Below are 21,210 nucleotides of genomic sequence, written 5' to 3'. Positions count from 1 at the left end.
ATGTTTGACACCCCTGCTTTAAAATATATACTGTAAAACATGCACTTGTGAGCCCTTAGGTGTTTCTCAACAACCCCTGTCAGGAACACACATACAGTCACCTGAGATTTAGACAACAGTACGTGGACACACACACACACACACACACACACACACACACACACACTAGTACACAGAGGGTGAGTGGTAGGGCGCTTCATTAGGCCTGGTTAATAAAGTGTAAAGGATTTTCATTAGTGCTGACGAGCCAGCTGGCTGAGGACAGAGCTGACTGACAAGAGGTCAGAGACGAAGAGGAGGAGAAAGAGTAGGAGGGATAGAGAGAGAGAGAAAAGAAGAGAGGAGAGAGGAGAGGAGAAAGAAAAGACACAAGGAGTTTATTTATAGAGCACTTAGAAAAACAAAAGATGCATATTGATTGACCGAAAAGCTAAGACTGAAATTACAGCATAGAAACAGAAAGAAATGATCGGAAAGAAGAAAAAATATATATATAGCAGAAGAGAGGGGAAAAATGGAAGTATGAGAGGAAAGGGAAAAAAGTGAGAATTACAGTAAGAAAGAGTAAAAAGTTAGAAGGGGATAAAAAGAAAAAAGACAGAGGGCAGAGCGAAATTAACAAGATGGAGCAAAAACAGGAGGAGTGAAAGTGAAAATGAGTGATTAACCCTTAAACAGGCCTTACTAGTTATGTCATTTGCACCTCAAGTAAGGAAGGAAGGAAGGAAAGAAGGAAGGAAGGAAGGAAGGAAAGGAGGAAGGAAGGGAAGCAAGGGAGGAAGAAGGAAGGAAAGGAAGGAGGGAGGAAGCAAGGAAGGTAGGAAGGAAAAGAGGAAAGAAGGAAGGAAAGGAGGGAGGAAGGGAAGGAAGGGAGGAAGAAGGAAGGAGGGAGGAAGAAGGAAGGAAAGGAGGGAGGAAGGAAGGAAGGAAGGAAGGAAGGGAGGGAGGGAGGGAGGGAGGAAAGGAAGGACAGATGAAGGAAGGAAGAAAGGAAGGACAGATGAAGGAAGAAAGGAAGGACAGAAGGAGGGAACATTTACCCTAACAGCTGAACTTAGATCTGAGGAAGGAAGGAAGGAAGGACAGAGGAAGGAAGGATGGAAGGAAGGAATGACAGAGGAAGGACCCGGGAGGACAACAAGAAGATTAAAGAGTCTGTATCTCCTGGTGCACGTTGTCTGTTTAAGGGTTAAGAAGGAAGGAGAGGACAAAACAAAACAGAGGCATCCAAGAAAAAAAGCACCAGGAGAGATGGAGGGATCAATGTAGAGGACGCTATTTAAAAGAAGAAAAAAGGGGGAGGAGGAGGAGGAGGGAGAGGAGGGGGAGGGAATGACAAAAACCAAGGCAAGTAAGAGGAATGATTAATGAGAAAGAAGGAGCAGAGGAAGGTTGGATCATTTAAACGTAAGAAGGGGGAAAGAGGGATCAAGTCGGGGAGGTGCACACGGAAAGAAAGGAGGAGTAAGAGGTGACAAGAAGAAGGAGGGATGATAGAGAGGTGGCGGTGGTGTATTAAAAGGAGAGATCTGTAAAGTGTCTTGGGACGGAGGGAAGGATGGAGGGAGAGGGGGAGTTCTTATAGAGAGCTAATGAAAGTGGAGCAGAGAGAGATAGAGGACAGAAGGCTGCAGGGGTGTCAAACATGCGGCCCGTGGGCCAGAACCGGCCAGCCGAGGGGTCCGCCCCGGCCCACTTCCTGTCTTCTTTTCCTTCCTTCTTTTCATTACTTAATTCCTTCCTTCCTTCAATCTTTTCTTTGTCTTCTTTTCCTTCCTACCTTCCATCTTTCCTTCCTCCTTTTCTCTTTGTTCTTTCCTTCCTTCCTGTGTTCTTTCCTTCCTCCTTTTCTTTCTTTGTTCCTTCCTTCCTTCCATCTTTTCTTCCTGTCTTATTTTCCTTCCTTCCTTCCATCTTTCCTTCCTCCTTTTCTTTCTTTGTTCCTTCCTTCCTTCAATCTTTTCTTTGTCTTCTTTTCCTTCCTTCCTTCCATCTTTCCTTCCTCCTTTTCTCTTTGTTCCTTCCTTCCTTCCTTCCGTTTTTCCTTTCTGTCTTCTTTTCCTTCGTTCCTTCCACCTGTCCTGTCTTCCTTCCATCTTTTCTTCCTGTCTTCTTCTCCTTCCTTCTTTTCATTGTTTGTTACTTAATTCCTTCCTTCCATCTTTTCTTTCTGTCTTATTTTCCTTCCTTCCTTCCATCTTTCCTTCCTCCTTTTCTTTCTTTGTTCCTTCCTTCCTTCCGTCTTTCCTTTCTGTCTTCTTTTCCTTCCTTCCTTCCACCTGCCCTTTCTTCCTTCCATTTTTTCTTCCCGTCTTCTCTTCCTTCTCCTTTTTTCCTTCCTTCCTTCCTTCCTTCCTTCCTTCCTTCCTTTCTCACTCCTTGACTCCTTCCTTCCTTCTTTCTGTCTTCTTTTCCTTCCTTCCTTCCTTTCATCCTTCCTTTCTTCCTTACATCTTTTCTTTCTGTCTTATTTTCCTTCCTCCTTTTCTTTCTTTGTTCCTTTGTTCCTTCCTTCCATCTTTCCTTCCTGTCTTCTTCTCCTTTCTTCCTTCCATCTTTTCTTCCTGTCTTCTCTTCCTTCTCCTTCCTTCCTTCCTTCATTCCTCACTCCTTGACTCCTTCCTTCCTTCCTCCCTACCTTCATTCCTTCTATCTTTTCTTTCTGTCTTCTTTTCCTTCCTTCCTTTCATCCTTCCTTCCTTCCTCATTCCTTGACTCCTCCCTCCCTCCCTCTCTTTGTCTGCTCTCTGCTAGCGTTGAGAGTAAACGGTAACTACGGCTGAACAAACAAAGTTAAGATTGATGACTGCTGACGATGAGTTCACACAGACGGGTCTTAACTTTGAAACCAAGATGATAACATTGACAGCTCAGATGATTATTAATAAGGAACGTGTCAGCGGCTCTCTGTGTCTCCTGCGTCTCTTTAGCATGCAGGCGTTTGCCAAACATCCATCAATTAGATATAATATACACACACAAGGGTTGTTACTCATTACATGATGTCTTGAGTTTAATAGAAGTAACAGCTTATCTGTTGCATGTTTAATACTCGGCTGACACAGGCCCATAAACAACCAATCATCTTTTTAGTATTGGAAGGAAGGAAGGAAGGAAGGAAGGAAGGAAGGACAAATGGAAGGAAGGACGGACAAATGGAAGGAAGACAGGACAGGTGGAAGGAAGGAAGGAAGGCAAGAAGGCAGGAAGGAAGGAAGGAACAAAGAAAGAAACAGAGGAAGGAAAGAAGGAAGGAAGGAACAAAGAAAGAAAAGGAGGAAGGAAGGATGAAAGGAAAGAAGGAAGGAAGGAAGGAACAAAGAAAGAAAAGGAGGAAGGAAAGATGGAGGGAAGGAAGGAAGGAATTAAGTAGCAAACAATGACAAGAAGACAGGAAGTGGGCTGGGGCGGACCATTCAGCAGGCCGGTTCTGGCCCACGGGCCGCATGTTTGACACCCCTGCTTTAAGGTGCTTAATTTTCACGTTTCAACCTTTTCATGACACTCCATATGATGATGAGCGAGTATCTGACACCTTAACCCTCCTGTTGTCCTCGAGTCAAGGAAGGAAGGGAGGAAGAAGGAGGGAAGGAAGGGAGGAAGAAGGAGGGAAGGAAGGAAGGAAAGAAAGGAGTTAGGAGAGAAGGAAGGGAGGTAGGAAGGAAAGGAGTAAGGAGGGAGGAAGGAAGGGAAGAAAGAAGTAAGGAGGGAGGGAAGGAAAGAAAGGAGGAAGGAAGGAAGGAACGAAGTAAGGAGGGAGGGAAGGAAAGAAGGAAAGTAGGATGGAAGGATGGAAGGAAGGAAGCAAGGAAGGATGGAAGGAGGAGGGAGCAAAGAAAGAGGGGAGGAGGGGAAGAAGGAAGGAAAAATTAAAGAAAGAGGGAAGAAGGAAGGAAGGAAGGAAAGAAGGAACAGTCAAAACAGACGGGGTCAATTTGACCCGGGAGGACGACACGAGGGTTAAAGTACTATGTGAGGATAGTGAGGAGGGTATTGTTGGACAGACTGCATCCCTCCCCTCTCTCTCAACATTTTGAATTGGTTTTATACCATTTTCTGAACCTTGTTTCTTTTTTTTACTGCTTTGCATAATGCTGCTTTTCCACTACACAGTTCCAGCTCGACTCCGCTCCACTCCACTCCACTCGGCTCGACTCAACTTGTGTTTCCACTAGGGATAGTACCTGGTACCTGCTACTTTTTTAGTACCTGCTCTGCCGAGGTTCCAAGCGAGCTGAGCCGATACTAAACGTGACGCTGGCGGTGTTTAGCTCAGTTGGTAGAGCACCTGCCTCATGTGTTGAGGCTACAGTCCTCACTGCAGGCGACCCCGGTTCGAATCCTGTGCTGAGTGGCCATATCCTGCGTGTCATTGCCCCCCTCTCTGCCTCCCATTTCCTGTCTCTCTCTACTAACCTGTACATTAAAGGCAGAAAAGCCCCAAAAAATATATTAAAAAAAAAAAAAAAAAAGTGACGTCAACAGACTGCCGGCCGCTGATTGGTCAGAAGAGTTGTCGCTGGAAGAGTCATGAGTCGTCCCACACAAGAATCAAACCCGCCATTTTTAAATACCGGCAACACGGCTCAATTTTGTTGCTTTGTGTGAGACAGAAAGCCACATACAGCGGAAGGAAGGAAGGAAGGAAGGAAGGACAGAGGGAAGGAAGGAAGGAAAAGAAGACAGGAAGGAAGCAAGGAAAGAAGGAAGCAAGGAAGGAAGGAATGCAGGAAGGACAGAGGGAAGGAAGGAAGGAAGGAAAAGAAGGCAGGAAGGACAAAGGGAAGGAAGGAAAAGAAGACAGGAAGGACAGAGGGAAGGAGGGAAGGAAAAGAAGGAAGGACAGAGGAAAGGAAGGAAGGAAGAAAGGAAGGAAGGAAGGAAACTGGGGCTGTCCAACACAAGAATCAAACCCGGCGTTACAGTGATTGGTTTCTCTTCTCTTTGCTTTGTGTGTGACAGAAAGCCACATAGAGCAGGAAGTACACCATCGCCTCCATGTCCTCCATTGGTTATGTGTTTGTGTCGCGTATAAAACGAAGTCACGGCAGTTTGGCGGAGCCGTTGCTATGACGACCCCGCCCACGTTGAGTAGGTACCTTTTTGTAATGGTAAAGGTCGTTCCTGGAACCGAGGCGAGTCGAGCCGAGTAGTGCTGGAACTGTGTAGTGGAAAAGCGCCATAAGGTTCCCTGGTTGCTTTAAGGCAGAGGTGTCAAACTATTTTTCATTCAAGGGCCACATACAAACCAATTTGATTTCATGTGGGCTGGAAGATTAAAAAGATGGAAGGAATGAAGGAACGAAGGGAGAGGAGAAGGAGTCAAGGAGTCAAGGAAGGAAGGAAGGAAGGAAGGAAGGAAGGAAGGAAGGACGGACAAATGGAAGGAAGACAGGACAGGTGGAAGGAAGGAAGGAAGGCAAGAAGGCAGGAAGGAAGGAAGGAACAAAGAAAGAAACAGAGGAAGGAAAGGTGGAAGGAAGGAAGGAAAAGAACAAAGAAAGAAAAGGAGGAAGGAAGGATGAAAGGAAAGAAGGAAGGAAGGAAGGAACAAAGAAAGAAAAGGAGGAAGGAAAGATGGAGGGAAGGAAGGAAGGAAAGAAGTAAGGAGGGAGGGAAAGAAGGAAGGAAAGGAGGATGGAAGGAAGGAAGCAAGGAAGGATGGAAGGAGGAGGGAGCAAAGAAAGAGGGGAGGAGGGGAAGGAGGAAGGAAAAATTAAAGAAAGAGGGAAGAAGGAAGGAAGGAAGGAAAGAAGGAACAGTCAAAACAGACGGGGTCAATTTGACCCGGGAGGACGACACGAGGGTTAAAGTACTATATGAGGATAGTGAGGAGGGTATTGTTGGACAGACTGCATCCCTCCCCTCTCTCTCCAACATTTTGAATTGGTTTTATACCATTTTCTGAACCTTGTTTCTTTTTTTTTTTACGGCTTTGCATAATCCTGTACACATCACACATTTGTATACTCTGCACATTGTTATCTCACACTAGAAGTAAATTTCTATTGGGGGTAAACAAACTAAAGTAATGAAAATGCAGTCTGGTTGGGATGAAGCCTGTTTATTGTTTTGTGGATACACCACACACACAGCAACTAGGCATGACCTCCCGATCTCCTGCTCCCAAACGCCCATACTGGCAAAACACAAACTGCCTGTAAGCTGCATGCTGATGATACCCCCCGTATTATTACTTCCTGGGTCTTTCAGGGGTCAATTTGTGCAATGTTTTCATGGTGTAGGGGTCCTTGACAATCTTAGCTCACCTTCCTCTGGTCCATTGACATTTTCTGGTAGTTACTAGGAGGTACACCACCACCACCACCACCACAGCTGTCAATTATCTGTTGGTGCTTCTCTCACTGCCCGAAGACATCAAACATCAACCCAGGGAGAAAATAAGGAGGGTCAATCAGGGGTTTTTAGTGTCCATGTGGTTTAGTCAAATTTAAAAGGGGTTGAAATTAAAGTGAAGTAAATGTATGAATAAGTTGCACACATTCTTTTATTTTGTGGACCCAGCATTAAATATCTGCTTTTAATCCATTTTGAGAGAATATATTAGAGGATTATGGCAAAAATGTCTAAGTGGTGTAACCATAAAACATTCAACTTGCTTAAAAACTCTAAACTCTCAATAAAACACCATATCAACTAGTTTGGCATGATCTTACATTATAACTTTATTATATTAAATAAAGCTAATGGAATACAATTGTTCTAAATATTACATTTAATCTGCGTAACCATGGAGATCAGGAAATATTTAATATGTATTATTCTTATGTGGTTACACCATTTGACATTTACAGGAGCATTCAGTCTTACTTTTGGTTTAAAAAAATGGTGCAAATGTCATTTCAAATGACATAAAACCAACAAAAATACAAAATGTACATTTTAACAAACCTGATGCTGCTTTTAACCTTCGTGTCGTCCTCCTGGGTCAAATTGACCCCGTCTGTTTTGACTCTTCCTTCCTTCCCTCCCTCCCTCCTTCCTTCCCTTCCTCTGTCCTTCTTTCCTCCCTTCCTCGTTCCTTCTTTCCTCCCTCCCTCCTACCTTCTTCCCTTTCCTCCCTCCCTCCTTTTCTTCCTCCCTTCCTTGCCTCTTTCCTTCCCTTCCTTCCTCCCTTCCTTCTTTCCTCTGTTCCTTCCTTCCTCCCTCCCTCTTTCCTCCCTTCGTTCTTTCCCCTGTCCCTTCCTTCCTTCCCTTCCTTCTTTCCTCTATCCACTTTCCTTCCTTCCTCCATCCTACCTTCCTTCTTTCCTTTCCTCCCTCCTTTCCTCCCTCCTTTCCTTTCTTCCTTCATTCCTTTCCTTCCTCCCTTCCTTCTTTCATTTCTTCCCTTCCTTCCTCCCTCCCTCCTTTTCTTCCTTCCTTCCTTGCCTCTTTCCTTCCCTTCCTTCCTCCCTTCCTTCTTTCCTCTGTTCCTTCCTCCCCCTTCCTTCCTCCCTCCCTCTTTCCTCCCTTCGTTCTTTCCCCTGTCCCTTCCTTCCTTCCCTTCCTTCCTGCCTCCCTCCTTCTTCCCTTCCCAACAAGAGTGTTTGGTAGAGGAAGAAACTGATGTTACCTAAAGATAGATACACCACACATGTTCTTTGGTTTTTGAAAGGGAATGGACCGTATTAATAGATTACTGCTAAATTAGAAGTTAGAGGAACCAACCAGCCAGCCACAGCCATAGTTTACTGCAAAGGATCAATGTCGGCTTTATTTACACACTACCTTTGCTGTTAAAAGATCAATTTCAGACAGCTGGCTAGTACATACATTCAGGTGTGGAGATCTAGAACAAGTAAAGCCAATCGATGCTCTGTAAGTTGCCTCACTCTGTCTCGGTCCGCTGGAGCAAGCCTTTCTCCCCCACTCGTCCATCTAATTCTTCCTCCTCTACTTCACCTCCACTTCTACTTGACGCCTCCGCTCCCTCTACTCCATCCCATTCCCCTGGCTCCACTTCCTCCAGTGTTTGATGGGGGAATGCCATAATTTGGACCCTCCAAAGCATGAAGATCTAGGCCAAACCTTGTGTCCAGGGAGGGTATCGATGGTAATAGGGGTCTAACATGAAGGGTCATAGTATTGTACAGATTTTGTATTACAGTAAATTACGTGGCTAAATGTTAATGTTATCATTATTTACATTGCCATTGAGTTAATCAGTATATTATAATGACTGGAATAAGTTTGCATACTGTTAGACAATGGATGAGTATCTATATAACTTTACTTTTATAACCGCTTCTTTTTATTCTATAAATAGTAAGTATTATAGTTAGATGACATTCCCTTTTTCACTTTCATGTGTACTGGTGAGCTCAGATGGTTATAGATGTTACAGGACAGTTAAAACACAGACAAGCAGGTTAAAAAAACAAAACAGTTTTATTCTAAAGCAATAAAAGCTAATCTAAATACTCCAAAAACCTGATCCTGTAATAACTGCAACAACAGTTTTTGAGTGTAATATTAAAAGGAATCATGTAATATTGATGGCAGTGAGAGTAATGTCTTGTGTGTGTGTGTGTGTGTGTGTGTGTGTGTTTGTGTGTATTATGTGTTTTCACCTTCCTTTTAGTTTTAGCACTAATTACTTATTCTTTTTATAAGCACCTTCTTTCTTTTTTAGTTATGGCACCATCAATGACAATACAGACTATTCTATTGTATTCAACTGACTGAAGTTGTCTCACACAGGAGACAATGTTTGAGGTCCAAAATCACAACTGCTGCCATACATACATGCCGCCAAAGACTACTGTCACTTTTTCAGTCAGCTACTTAAAATCTAAGATGTTGAGGGATTCATGTTATCGCTTATCATAGTTTAACAAGTGGAGTTCACACACTATAACTCCAGTTCACACCAGTTTACACCAGTTTACTCCAGTGTCAGGTCAAATAATGATCTGTTATCCCTTCTACTCAGACTTGACACTTTATATTTTTTGGACCCTGAAGATTCAAATTTTCTTCTTCATGGAATAACTTGTGTTTTAATACTGTGAGTTTCAGACTGGACATAAAGTTCATCTGACTGCCTGTGAGTGAGTGAGTGTGTGTGTGTGTGTGTGTGTGTGTGTGTGTGTGTGTGTCATTGGGTATCACAATGTGTCCTTCTAGATCCAGACAGGAAAATATCTGCTTTCAGACTGCTCAATAATGATATATTATCGACTGATCTGGAATAACTTGTGTTTTAATACTGTGAGTTTCAGACTGGACATAAAGTTCATCTGACTATCTGAGAGAGTGTGTGTGTGTGTGTGTGTCATTGGATACGACAATGTGTGCCTCTAGATCCAGAGAGGATAATATCTGACCAAAATCACTTCCTAATCACTAACAGCTTTCAGACTGCTCAATGCGTGTTTGTGTGTTGGTTTATGGGGAATGTGTGTCTCAGAGTATTAAACCCTCCCATAGACAATTACTTGACGCACAATCTGACACCTGTGAGTTTGCAACAGGAAGTACAAAAGGCTGCAATCGGAATTAAACTAGAAAACACAATCAAAAGAAAAGAAATTGAAAGTAAATATTATAAAATCAGTTTACAGCTGCTGCAGCATCTCCTCAAATATTTCCTCACGTAAATCTTTTTCTGGGACATAAAATCTAAATAGAGGAAGTGCAACTCCACCATACGAGCTCTCAAGTGATATGCTGCGAAAATAACCACCTTTCCCCTGCCGCTCCCTGTCTCCATCACAGCTCATATGGGCCCCAGCTCCTCTGTCTCTATTTTGATCTGTGGAATGACTTTATCCATTTTTAATGATCGTCCTAATGAAGCTTTCACCTCGTGTTTGCCTGTTCTCCATTTTCCACTCCTGCGTCTTGAGCACAGGCACTTTGTCTAACAGAAAATAATTTTTAAAAACCACATCAGCTTCCTGGGTGAAACACTGCAGGGACTTTAAACTAGAACATATTATCAGGTGTAAGTTGTGTGTAAGTTTGTTTGAGTGCATTACAGATGTGTTTTTCATGCATTTGTGTGCTTTTGCATGCCTGTCTGTGTCTGTGGCAGTGTGTATGTGTGTGTGTGTATGTGTGTGTGTGTGTGTCTGTGGCAACTTGGGAGAAGGCCCATTACTCCAGGCTAAATGGCTAAAGAGCCCCCATGATGCCCGTTGAGATGCCCGAGTAGAATGATGGGTTCCTGGCTCAGATGAAGGGGTCCTTCAGGCAATAGGCTGGATGACAATGATCGATTACCATAGCAAAGGCCAATCCCTGCGGCCCTACACACACACACACACACACACACACACACACACACAGATAAAATCAGACACACACATACTGTAGAATACACACTCATTCTTGCTTGTTTACACACAGTAGATCTCACTCAGTCTCTCTCTCTCTCTCTCACACACACACACACACACACACACACACAGGTCCTTCACTAGCTCTCATCCATTATTTAACATGGAGAACTCCCATCAAGCATTGTAGAGGTATGGGGCAGAGTCACAGGGAATGAACGCTCTAATTAGAAGAGTGAATGGATAGATTGGCTTTGGAGAGAAAGAGGCAGAGGGAAGTTAAGGGATGCGACTGATTCAAGCTGTGGGAGGAAAGGTAAGGCAGAAAGAGGGAATAGCTCGGAGGAAAAGAATGTGAGGAGAGACTAAATTAAAGAGGAAGGTTGCTTTAGGGGGAAAGAAAGAAGAAGAGGTGGAAGGGCAAGTATAGTTTTAGAGGAGGGAAAAGGGAATTGAAGGTGTTGGGAGTTTTAGAAATGGAAACATGAGAGGAGAGATGATTATTTATCTGAAAGCTGAGGCGGATTGATATAATATATGCACAGGCCGCCCAGATTGACAGGTTTCCCACCCAATCAGATTCATGAAAATAATATGACTGAATGAATAAATAAATAAAGCCTCTGTTAGGATATAATGTCAAAACCACCTTTAACATATTTTTTTTCCCTTCATTTAAAAGTGGGGTGTGTCTTATACACAGGTGTGTCCTATTCACCAGTAAAATGCAGCAAGAGTCTGGACCTGGATACGATCATAGGTATGTAAAAGTCCGTCCGCACTAAGAATAATAACTATAACTGTAAAGATAAAGCCCGATTTCCACCGGGTCCGTCAGCAGTGCGTTACAGCTGCGCCGCGGTCACCGGAGCTGATAGGTACCACTATAATCAATGAGAGTGTTTCCACCGGGAGCGTCTCAGCAGCGTGTCAGCAACGTCCCCGCAGCGCTATCAATCGGCAGCATTTCCATTTTTGACGGAGCTGTTTTTAACTCGCGACAAACTCAACAGAGCAGATTGCACCAGACAGGAAGTCAGACACAGAATCGGCACAATAAAACTTCCGTCTTTCAAAATAAAACAACCCGTGCAGCCTCCCGATGGTATTTAAGTAACCAAAGAATAAAACAGACAGATAAAGACTCCATCTAGCTACGTAGCTACTGACACATGATGAGCACAAAAATCAAAGAAAATTACCAAATCAACTAAAATTGAGCAAGTTAACAATACTGGGCCATTTAGTTGTGCTGCTACTACAGTAATTACGGTAGACTAAAGGCACTCGTTCGGATTTGATTGGGCTGCCGTAATTACTGTATTAACAGTGCAACTTCATTTTAAAAGGCTGCTGTAACGCTCCCGGTATGAGTTGACACCGCGCCGCAGACGGACCCGGTGGAAATCCCCAGTAAGGATGTGCAGACTTGTGTGGAGCCAATCTGGGTGGACCTGTGCACATCTAAGCCCACCTGTCAATCCGCCCCAGCTTCCAGCTCTTTATTAACTATGTGATGTCCACCTGCGCTTTCTCAATTTTACACTTCATCCTCAGATTATGCATCGAGGTCCTGAGCATTTTTTTTTTTGATGAGGGAGCTTATTTCACCACTCTGGGAAATAAATGGTATGTTTTTAGATAATATTGCCCTGTCAGAGCTCTACAGGGCAAGTATTTCACTTGCATTTGCCCCTAAAAATACAGTGTGTGCTAACCAGAAATATAATTTTCAGGAACAGTGTGTGAGTAAAGATTACAATCTACAATAATCTTTTATTCCTCTACAGCTGATCATTCCAGAAATAGTGTTTAAGAGTCAGATAATGCACAATTATCAACAGCACAACATATTATTAACAACAAGTACACTGGAGCTTCAGTTTGTGCCTCTCACAAAGCTGCTGGTAGTATTAACAAGTCTGATAAAGAGACGGCAGAGAGGCGACGTCATGCTAATAAACTAAAGACGTGGCAGTAAACACAACACATGGGCTGATTACTAACTACGCTGTGCTATATTCAGAGCTTTGCAAGATATACAGGGCTGATGACAGTAACATTAACGTGATAAACAGACACACACACACTGGACCGCCCCCTTGATGCTGAGCCACTATCAGCTACAACACAAGTAGCACACAGCAGGTGGAAGGTAATGGTGCTCTGGTAGTGGTGAGCCAAAATAGATGAATCAATTTAGTTTCTGTTAATTGAATAATCCTTACAGCTGTAGGTTAAAACACACAATAAGGATTGTTCCTGATGAATGAATCGACTTGTTGACTGTGGTCCAATACAAAATAGGTGAATGATAGTTCAGTTCCCCCTTAGAGAAAACCGTGTTCTCCCAGAATACAGAGCTTACATCAGACTGCCCTCAGTGTGTTTGAGTCTGTCTAACAAAGACCTGAGCTCACCCACAAACAGCACGGCACAGCAGGAACCCCAGCAGGTGGTGGCTCGTCGCAGGGATCAAAGACAGTAAGATGTAATGACTTATTTTGGAAGAAACTGCGACCCATTACTGACTTAATAAACCCTGTGTCATTTGAACATTTTTCACTGAGCCCCTAAATGTTTTTCATTTAATAGCATGTGTACTCCTTGGGTGACGCTGGATTTGGATTTACCACCAAAGTTTACGGTAAATCGGGCAGTGACTCCACCCACTAAATTTACTGGGGACTTTAGTTAAAACCAGGCGGGGAGTTCCAGTCCTCTGAAATGAGGCCAACGTGGAAGTAACTTAGAACTGCATTCTAGCAAAAGGCCACCAGGGGGCGACCGTCTCTATACAAGTCAATGGAGAATTCACCAACTTCTCACTTGATTTCTAACCTCAGTAAACGTTTTCAAAATGTGTTTATGGTCTCAATCGCTAGTTTAAAGCCTTCTTCAATGCAGTATGATGTTCATTTGGGACATTTTGGCCTCCCTGATTTTATATTTGACAATATCTATATTTGACACCCCCCCCCCCCCCATGCCCATATAAATAGAATCCATGTTTTTATTTTTCCCAGCATGCACCTGAAATTTTCAAGATGGCGTTGCCTAGATTCGAAACTATTAGCTTCCGAGCAGCAGTCCACAAACCAATGGGTGACGTCACGGATGTTACGTCCATTTCTTTTATACAGTCTATGGTTAAAACCACTGACTTCACTGAGACTGTATTGCCAGGTTTTCTCCAGTAGCCATGCATTTCTGTGGTTCAGCAGTTGCTGGTAGCGAGGTTTGAGGTGGGTGGGATGGGTTCTGGTTGGCATGGTTACACTACAAGGGTGTGAGGTAGGTGGGGCAGGCTCTGAACAGGGTTGTTTAGACAGGATGAGAAGGCTGCTGTGGTGCTTGATCCTTGTGGTATTTTGATAAAAACGTCAGATATATTAGATTAAGACTCCAGGGAACTGCAAATTTGTGAGAAAGGGCTATAAAGATGTGATCATACATTGGCGTTCGGATGGAAAGTGAAAAATTAAGCCTACAAGTTAAAGAGCTCTGTAAAAGACAAAGCCGTCAGAACTGTACTGAATACTTCAGGAGTAGAGTTTGCCTGAGTCCAGGACTCTTTTTAATCCACCCACCTAACTTGAATCGTCAATTCCGTTCGAGGTCAGGTTAGAGTTGGGTTACTATATCATGTATTTTTATTTTACAGAACCATTGAATAGTTTTGCATGTTTTACAAAAAAAGTGTTTGAAATGTTTTCATAGGTATCTGGAAAAGGTGCGTGTGGGAAGTCTCAATGGACAGCTGCAAGGGAGCCAAAAAGTCGGGGTCAAAGGTCGATGAGGTAGGTGTAGAGGTGGCAGTCGACATGGCATGTTGTTCAAGGCTCTCAACATGTTCAGAGGAGAGATATTTACCTACACTCTCTTCCTGCAGAAGGAACTTGACATGACTTACAGTATAGGGTTTATTTGCACTGACATCATGTGTAAATACTACCCTTACCTTAAGAAGGTGTGCAAGACCTTTACAGAGCTGGTGCCACTGTTAAAACACAAGCCCTTCCTGTCCGTGATGCATGCAAAGGGAAAAATATGAGGTAAATTAACTTCATCCTTTTAAGTTAACGTCTATATATGTATTGCTTGTGTTATGAATGAGTGAAACTAGATACAGGCTTCAGACATTGCCTTTCCCAATTCAGAACTTGTGTGGTATCTTTCATTTTAGTGATATATTTTTAAAAGCATTTTAGTACATTATATGTGGAATGGTGGATGTGATTTCTCATTCCTCTACAGGTACAGTAGGGTCCTCACTAAGCAGTTACATGAAATAACACAAATAACATCACAGCTCTGATGCAATGATTCAAACAACATTTAACTACGTGGTTCAGCGATAACGCCCATAGCAACCATAAGCAACAAATTAAAGTCTGAAAAAATTGCCGTATAACTGACAAACAAAACATAATAGGCATTCATTCAACAGAGATTATGAAAGTAATATACAGATTTCTCGCTAGAAATGTTATCAAAGCGCTTTTAAATGCTGGAACTATCTTAAAATGTTGTTTTTTTACACTGAAAATAAAATTAATTGCATCCATTTTGGGCATTTCCGCAGACAGAAACCTGAATAAACATAACGTGGATATACATGTATCAGAAATGTTGATATGAAATGTAATTTGGCTCATGTTAAATGCGTGATCAACAAAATGTTGACTATCAACGTTTCCATGGTTTGCAGAAACAGTAACAAACACACTCTCATCATGGGAAAGAGACATAAGGAGGGAGAACTGAACATTATTTAAGGTTCTGCCTTTCCAATAGACATGTGCACACAGTAAACACATGCTCAAAAACACACACACACACACACACACACACACACTTACACAAACTTCCAGCACAGTTGCAGAAAGTTAGTCATTATTCATGAGTCTACAGAACTTCAAGTCTCAGCAGTGTACACAATGATCTCTGACCTCTCTGTGTAAATTATCAGTTCTCTCAAATCACTGTACCGTGACTACAAGCACGCACACACACACACACACACACACAGAAAGTCAAAGCATGTACAGTCTGACCAAGTATACCCTTTGACTTCTCCTGTCTCCATCTCCTGACCACATTTATAATATAGTGTCCCACATAACTTATATATTTACACACACACATGCATGATGACAAAGACTCTAAAAATCCCAACCTCTTTTTGTACGGTAGCTCCACTTGGACAAACTTCATTCCGTCTCTGCCTGATTTCCGTACGTTAGCATGAAAACTTTATAATATTAACATTTGAGGGATAACATCAACATGCATTTCAACCCACACTAGCAAGCAGGGAGTGAGATGACATGTGCAGTGCTTCTTCCAGCTTTGTGATTAAAAGGTATGCTCATTTTAGTGACCTGCATACTTGAATAGTATGGGCTAGCTTAAGTTGGTAGTTAGTTGTTACTGTTAAGGTCATTGGCTACTAAGCTCTTTATTTCTTTGTAGATGGTATTCTTGGTAGTATTGAGTGAAGAAGAAAAGAGGTCTGCCCTCCAAGAGTGCCACAATAACCCTGTAACTAGCAACCATAATGGTGTGAGAGGGGTATTGCAGGCTACTTATGGTCCCAGGGGTATGGATGGAGACACTTTCACCCCCTTTTCTCATGTAACAAGATATGACACCCTAAGCTAGCAGTGGATATTGCAGTTGACTAATGCTCGTATGTTCTCTTCTCAGCTGCTAGACCATTTCTCTGGGATGGGATACTTCCCAGTGATGCTACTGGGGAAGGAGATCGGCGGGTGGGTGGTAGCTGCAATAAAATACAATTTAGATCTTTGTTGACCTCTCCTTCAAAAAAACCTAATGGGGGCCTGCAAGACCATCCTGAAATGTGAGTATTACTCTATTTGATTTATTATGCAATTTTCTATGAAGGGCTCATATTTAGTTTCCTTTTGGGAAACTAAGCAGCTAAATTACTCCTTTAATGCGTTCTTTTGTTAGTATACTGTCACAAATCCAGGAAGCCCCTGCCTGTCCGGAGCCCTCCACCTTCCCTACCTCCCAGGAACCAGCCCAGGGAGGTAGTAAAATGATTTCCTTTTCAAGCATGCAAATACTTAAGTAAGGGAAAACACACTCAAGCATTCATGTATTTTCAACCTTTAAGATACAAATGTCACATGTATTTGACGAGAATAATTGAAATGGGCCAAGAATGCAGCACAAAATGTTTCCTTTCCTAAAACAGTGAAGTACCAACAGGTTTACTTTTTATATTACATATAATATCTCTACTTTCTGTGGTTAACTTTGCAGATAAGGTCATTTTGACCGCATTAACACCGCTCAGTGAGAGGGAGTCAGCCGCCATGGCTGAAGCTGAGGCTTCTGGGGCAAACTTTTGCCTGGAGTGCAGTGATAGAGAAAACTCTGGGGTGTTTCTGTACTCCAGGGTAATAAAGAAGAGGGGTCAAAAAGTAAGTTAGTTTTTTGACCCCTCAGTCAAGTAAGCTTCATCCAAACCTCCACCAGCATCTCCATCCAACCCTCCACCAGCGTCTCCATCCAACCCTCCACCAGTCCTGCCCTCCAACCCTCCACCAGTCCTGCCCTCCAACCCTCCACCAGCCTCTCCATCCAACCCTTCACCAGCATCTCCATCCAACCCTCCACCAGTCCTGCCATCCAACCCTCCACCAGTCCTGCCCTCCAACCCTCCACCAGCCTCTCCATCCAACCCTCCACCAGCCTCTCCATCCAACCCTCCACCAGTCCTCCCATCCAATCCTCCACCAGTCCTCCCATCCAACTCTCCACCAGTGTCTCCATCCAACCCTCCACCAGTGTCTCCATCCAACCCTCCACTAGTCTCTCCATCCAACCCTCCACCAGTCCCTGACACCCTAAGCTAGCAGTAGATATTGCAGTTGACTAATGCTCGTATGTTCTCTTCTCAGCTGCTAGACCTTTTCTCTGGGATGGGATACTTCCCAGTGATGCTACTGGGGAAGGAGATCGGCGGGTGGGTGGTAGCTGCAATAAAATACAGTTTAGATCTTTGTTGACCTCTCCTTCAAAAAAACCTAATGGGGGCCTGCGAGACCATCCTGAAATGTGAGTATTACTCTATTTGATTTATTATGCAATTTTCTATGAAGGGCTCATATTTTGTTTCCTTTTGGGAAACTAAGCAGCTAAATTACTCCTTTAATGCGTTCTTTTGTTAGTATACTGTCACAAATCCAGGAAGCCCCTGCCTGTCCGGAGCCCTCCACCTTCCCTACCTCCCAGGAACCAGCCCAGGGAGGTAGTAAAATGATTTCCTTTTAAAGCATGCAAATACTTAAGTAAGGGAAAACACACTCAAGCATTTATGTATTTTCAACCTTTAAGATACAAATGTCACATGCTGTGTTTTAAGAAGATGCAGCACAAAATGTTTCCTTTCCTAAAACAGTGAAGTACCAACAGGTTTACTTTTTATATTACATATAATATCTCTACTTTCTGTGGTTAACTTTGCAGATAAGGTCATTTTGACCGCATTAACACCGCTCAGTGAGAGGAGTCAGCCGCTGAAGCTGAGGCTTCTGGGGCAAACTTTTGCCTGGAATGCAGGGATAGGGAAAACTTTGTACTCCAAGGTAATAAAGAAGAGGGGTCAAAAAGTAAGTTAGCTTTTTGACCCCTCAGTCAAGTAAGCTTCATCCAAACCTCCACCAGCATCTCCATCCAACCCTCCACCAGTCTCTCCATCCAACCCTCCACCAGTCTCTCCATCCAACCCTCCACCAGTCCTGCCATCCAATCCTCCACCAGCATCTCCATCCAACTCTCCACCAGTCTCTCCATCCAACCCTCCACCAGTCCTGCCATCCAATCCTCCACCAGCATCTCCATCCAACTCTCCACCAGCGTCTCCATCCAACCCTCCACCAGTGTCTTCATCCAACCCTCCACCAGTCTCTCCATCCAATCCTCCACCAGCATCTCCATCCAACTCCCCACCAGCATCTCCATCCAACCCTCCACCAGCGTCTCCATCCAACCCTCCACCAGTCTCTCCATCCAACCCTCCACCAGTCTCTCCATCCAACCCTCCACCAGTCCTGCCATCCAAACCTCCACCAGCATCTCCATCCAACCCTCCACCAGTCCTGCCATCCAACCTTCCACCAGCATTTTCATCCAACCCTCCACCAGTCCTGCCATCCAACCCTCCACCAGTGTCTCCATCCAACCCTCCACCAGTCCTGCCATCCAGCCCTCCACCAGTCTCTCCATCCAACCCTCCACCAGTCCTGCCATCTAACCCTCCACCAGCGTCTCCATCCAGCCCTCCACCAGCCTCTCCATCCAGCCCTCCACCAGCCTCTCCATCCAGCCCTCCACCAGCCTCTCCATCCAGCCCTCCACCACAGCCTCTCCATCCAACCCTCCACCAGTCCCGGCACTCCAAACGTACCTACACAAACTACTGCAGCAGCCACAGAAACAGGGTATGTTTGATATATTTCAATCTGAATGAATATACTATAAGTAAAGTTATTTTATTGTAATTGTATTAGCTATGGGAAAGCAACATTTCTTTAATTTTTGAACTCTTGAAATAAATCTCTTAATGGACAAATATAAAATAGGAGAGAGTAAAGAAGAGTGTATAGTTATTTATAATGTATTTTACAAGTAACTAATTCTGACTGAATAAAAATGCATAAATGAAGATGTGTTAACACTTTAATCAGTCTATTACAATAATGAGGTCATTTACAGTAATAAGTTTACTGCATGTATTTTAACCATACTGCACGAGCATGTTACATAGCTCACTGTGCCACATTGTCATTAATGGTTGATACTTTAAAAAAAAACAAAAAAACATTTTCTTTATAGTGGGAAGACATGGCCACTCGAGTGGATTCCACAAGAAGACACCAGGACCTTAAAACATTTTTATTGTTATACTGTTAAGTCAAGTAGAGACATGTTACATGTTTAAATGTTTGGTTTAAAAATAAACATGCAGCCCAGTGCCTTTGAATAATTATTACTCAACACTACAGAGTCAGACATGCCTGTAACAGCAGGAGAAATAAATTAATGTAAAAGTAACCTTCACGTGAAAACACTGGCACAGAAACCTTATTGGGCCAATTTCCACCACGTCCGTTAGCGACGCTCAACGGCTGTGCTATGGTCACGGGAGCTGATCGCTGTCAATCTAATCAGTAAGTGTGACTGGAAGCACCGCAGCACGTCTCAGCAGCATCTCTCCGCACCGTAGCCCTATCAATCTGCAGCAGTTCTATTTTTGACGGAGCCGTCATCGCGTCAAGCTCAACAGAGCAGATTGCACCAGACAGGAAGTCAGACACGGAATCAGCATAAAACTTCCGGTCAACTGACACAATAAAACAACCTGTGCAGCCTCCCGGTCGTATTTCAGCAACGAACACGAATAAAACAGACAGATAAAGACACCATTTCTCTACGTAGTCTACTGATAGAAGCACAAAAAAATAAAATAAAATCCAACCCAAATCAACTAAATTTGAGCAAGTTAACAAAATCTGGGCCGTTGAGTTGTCCTGCTACTACAGTAATTACGGTAGCCTAAAGGCACTCGTTTGGAATTGATTGGGTTGCTGCAACTACTGTATTAACAGCACATCTTAATCTAAAAGGCAGATTTCTCTTCCTGCCGTAACACTCCCAACGGCCAGAGGACAAAATAAAACCGTGGCACAGCCGTTCTGTGCTGCTGACGGACCTGGTGAAAATCCTGGGTACATGGAACCAAGGAAATGAGTTTTTGTTAAAAAGATTGACACACAATGGTTATTATGAAAGTAAAATGGATATTTCTCATCATCAAAATGCCTTTTAAAGCTGAAACATATTAAATATAACATTTTCAAATGGCAGGGAATTCAAAAAAGCAGAAGCAACAGGAAATAACGTTATCCCTGGGGTCGTGTAAAATCTTTCCTTTTTGTGGAAATAAGAGTTACATAAGCACACAGCATGAAGGCAATGTTTTCAGCAATTAACAGTGTCCCTAGCAACCATCTTCGCAACGACAGAAAATGTATTCCTCCAATTTTGTGATGGCACCAGAAAAAAATCTTCGAACTAATGGTTAAACTACACACCATATAGATGAACTGAACAGAGATTATTAAAATATAATGCATATTCCCTGCAATAAATAATCAAAACACATTGTAATGCAGAAAGATCTCATAATATTACATTTTCAGACAGCCGGATGTTGAAAGCAGAGTACACAACAGGAAATACATCATCCCTAGGGCCGTCTCACATATACTTTTCTAAATGGAAATAACACAAGTGAACAGTCTAACAAATTACACAACAGCTCAGATAACAGATACAAAACACAGACTGTGTTTCAAACAATATGCAAACTACAAGTTTTCAGCGATGAACAGCGTCCATAGCAACCATCTTAGCAACGACAGAAAAAGTTGTATTTCTACAATTTTGTGACGGCACCTGAAGAAATCTTGGTAATTACGGATAAACTACACATCATGTACATTCACTAAATGCAGATCCGATGAAAATTAGATAGATGGATAAATAGATATAATGTGATACCCTACATTATTATTATCACAACACACACAGAGCAGACATGGGCAACCCACGAGTCAATTTCCATCAATAAATTGTTGAAATGGTGTTGAAGCAAGCAGACCATTGCTGCAGCTCTATGACTGAGTTAAGCTGTGACGTCTGTTCTCCGTTGTCTCTGTGTCGGCTTTACAGAGGACTTAGCTCCGCCCCCGCTGACACGGAGGAGAGGAGCAGCTACTGTACCGTTAGCCTCTGCTGCTGTTTACTGTCATTGCGCTGCTCTCCTCTGCTCAGAGTCTCTGTTCACGTCAGGAATACTGCTACTTTATTCTTCCTCACTGTTCTGTAT

The sequence above is a fragment of the Scomber japonicus genome, chromosome 3, assembly GCF_027409825.1.
Source record: "Scomber japonicus isolate fScoJap1 chromosome 3, fScoJap1.pri, whole genome shotgun sequence".
In the NCBI taxonomy this organism is placed as follows: domain Eukaryota; kingdom Metazoa; phylum Chordata; class Actinopteri; order Scombriformes; family Scombridae; genus Scomber; species Scomber japonicus.
This window is presented reverse-complemented; position numbering follows the sequence as displayed.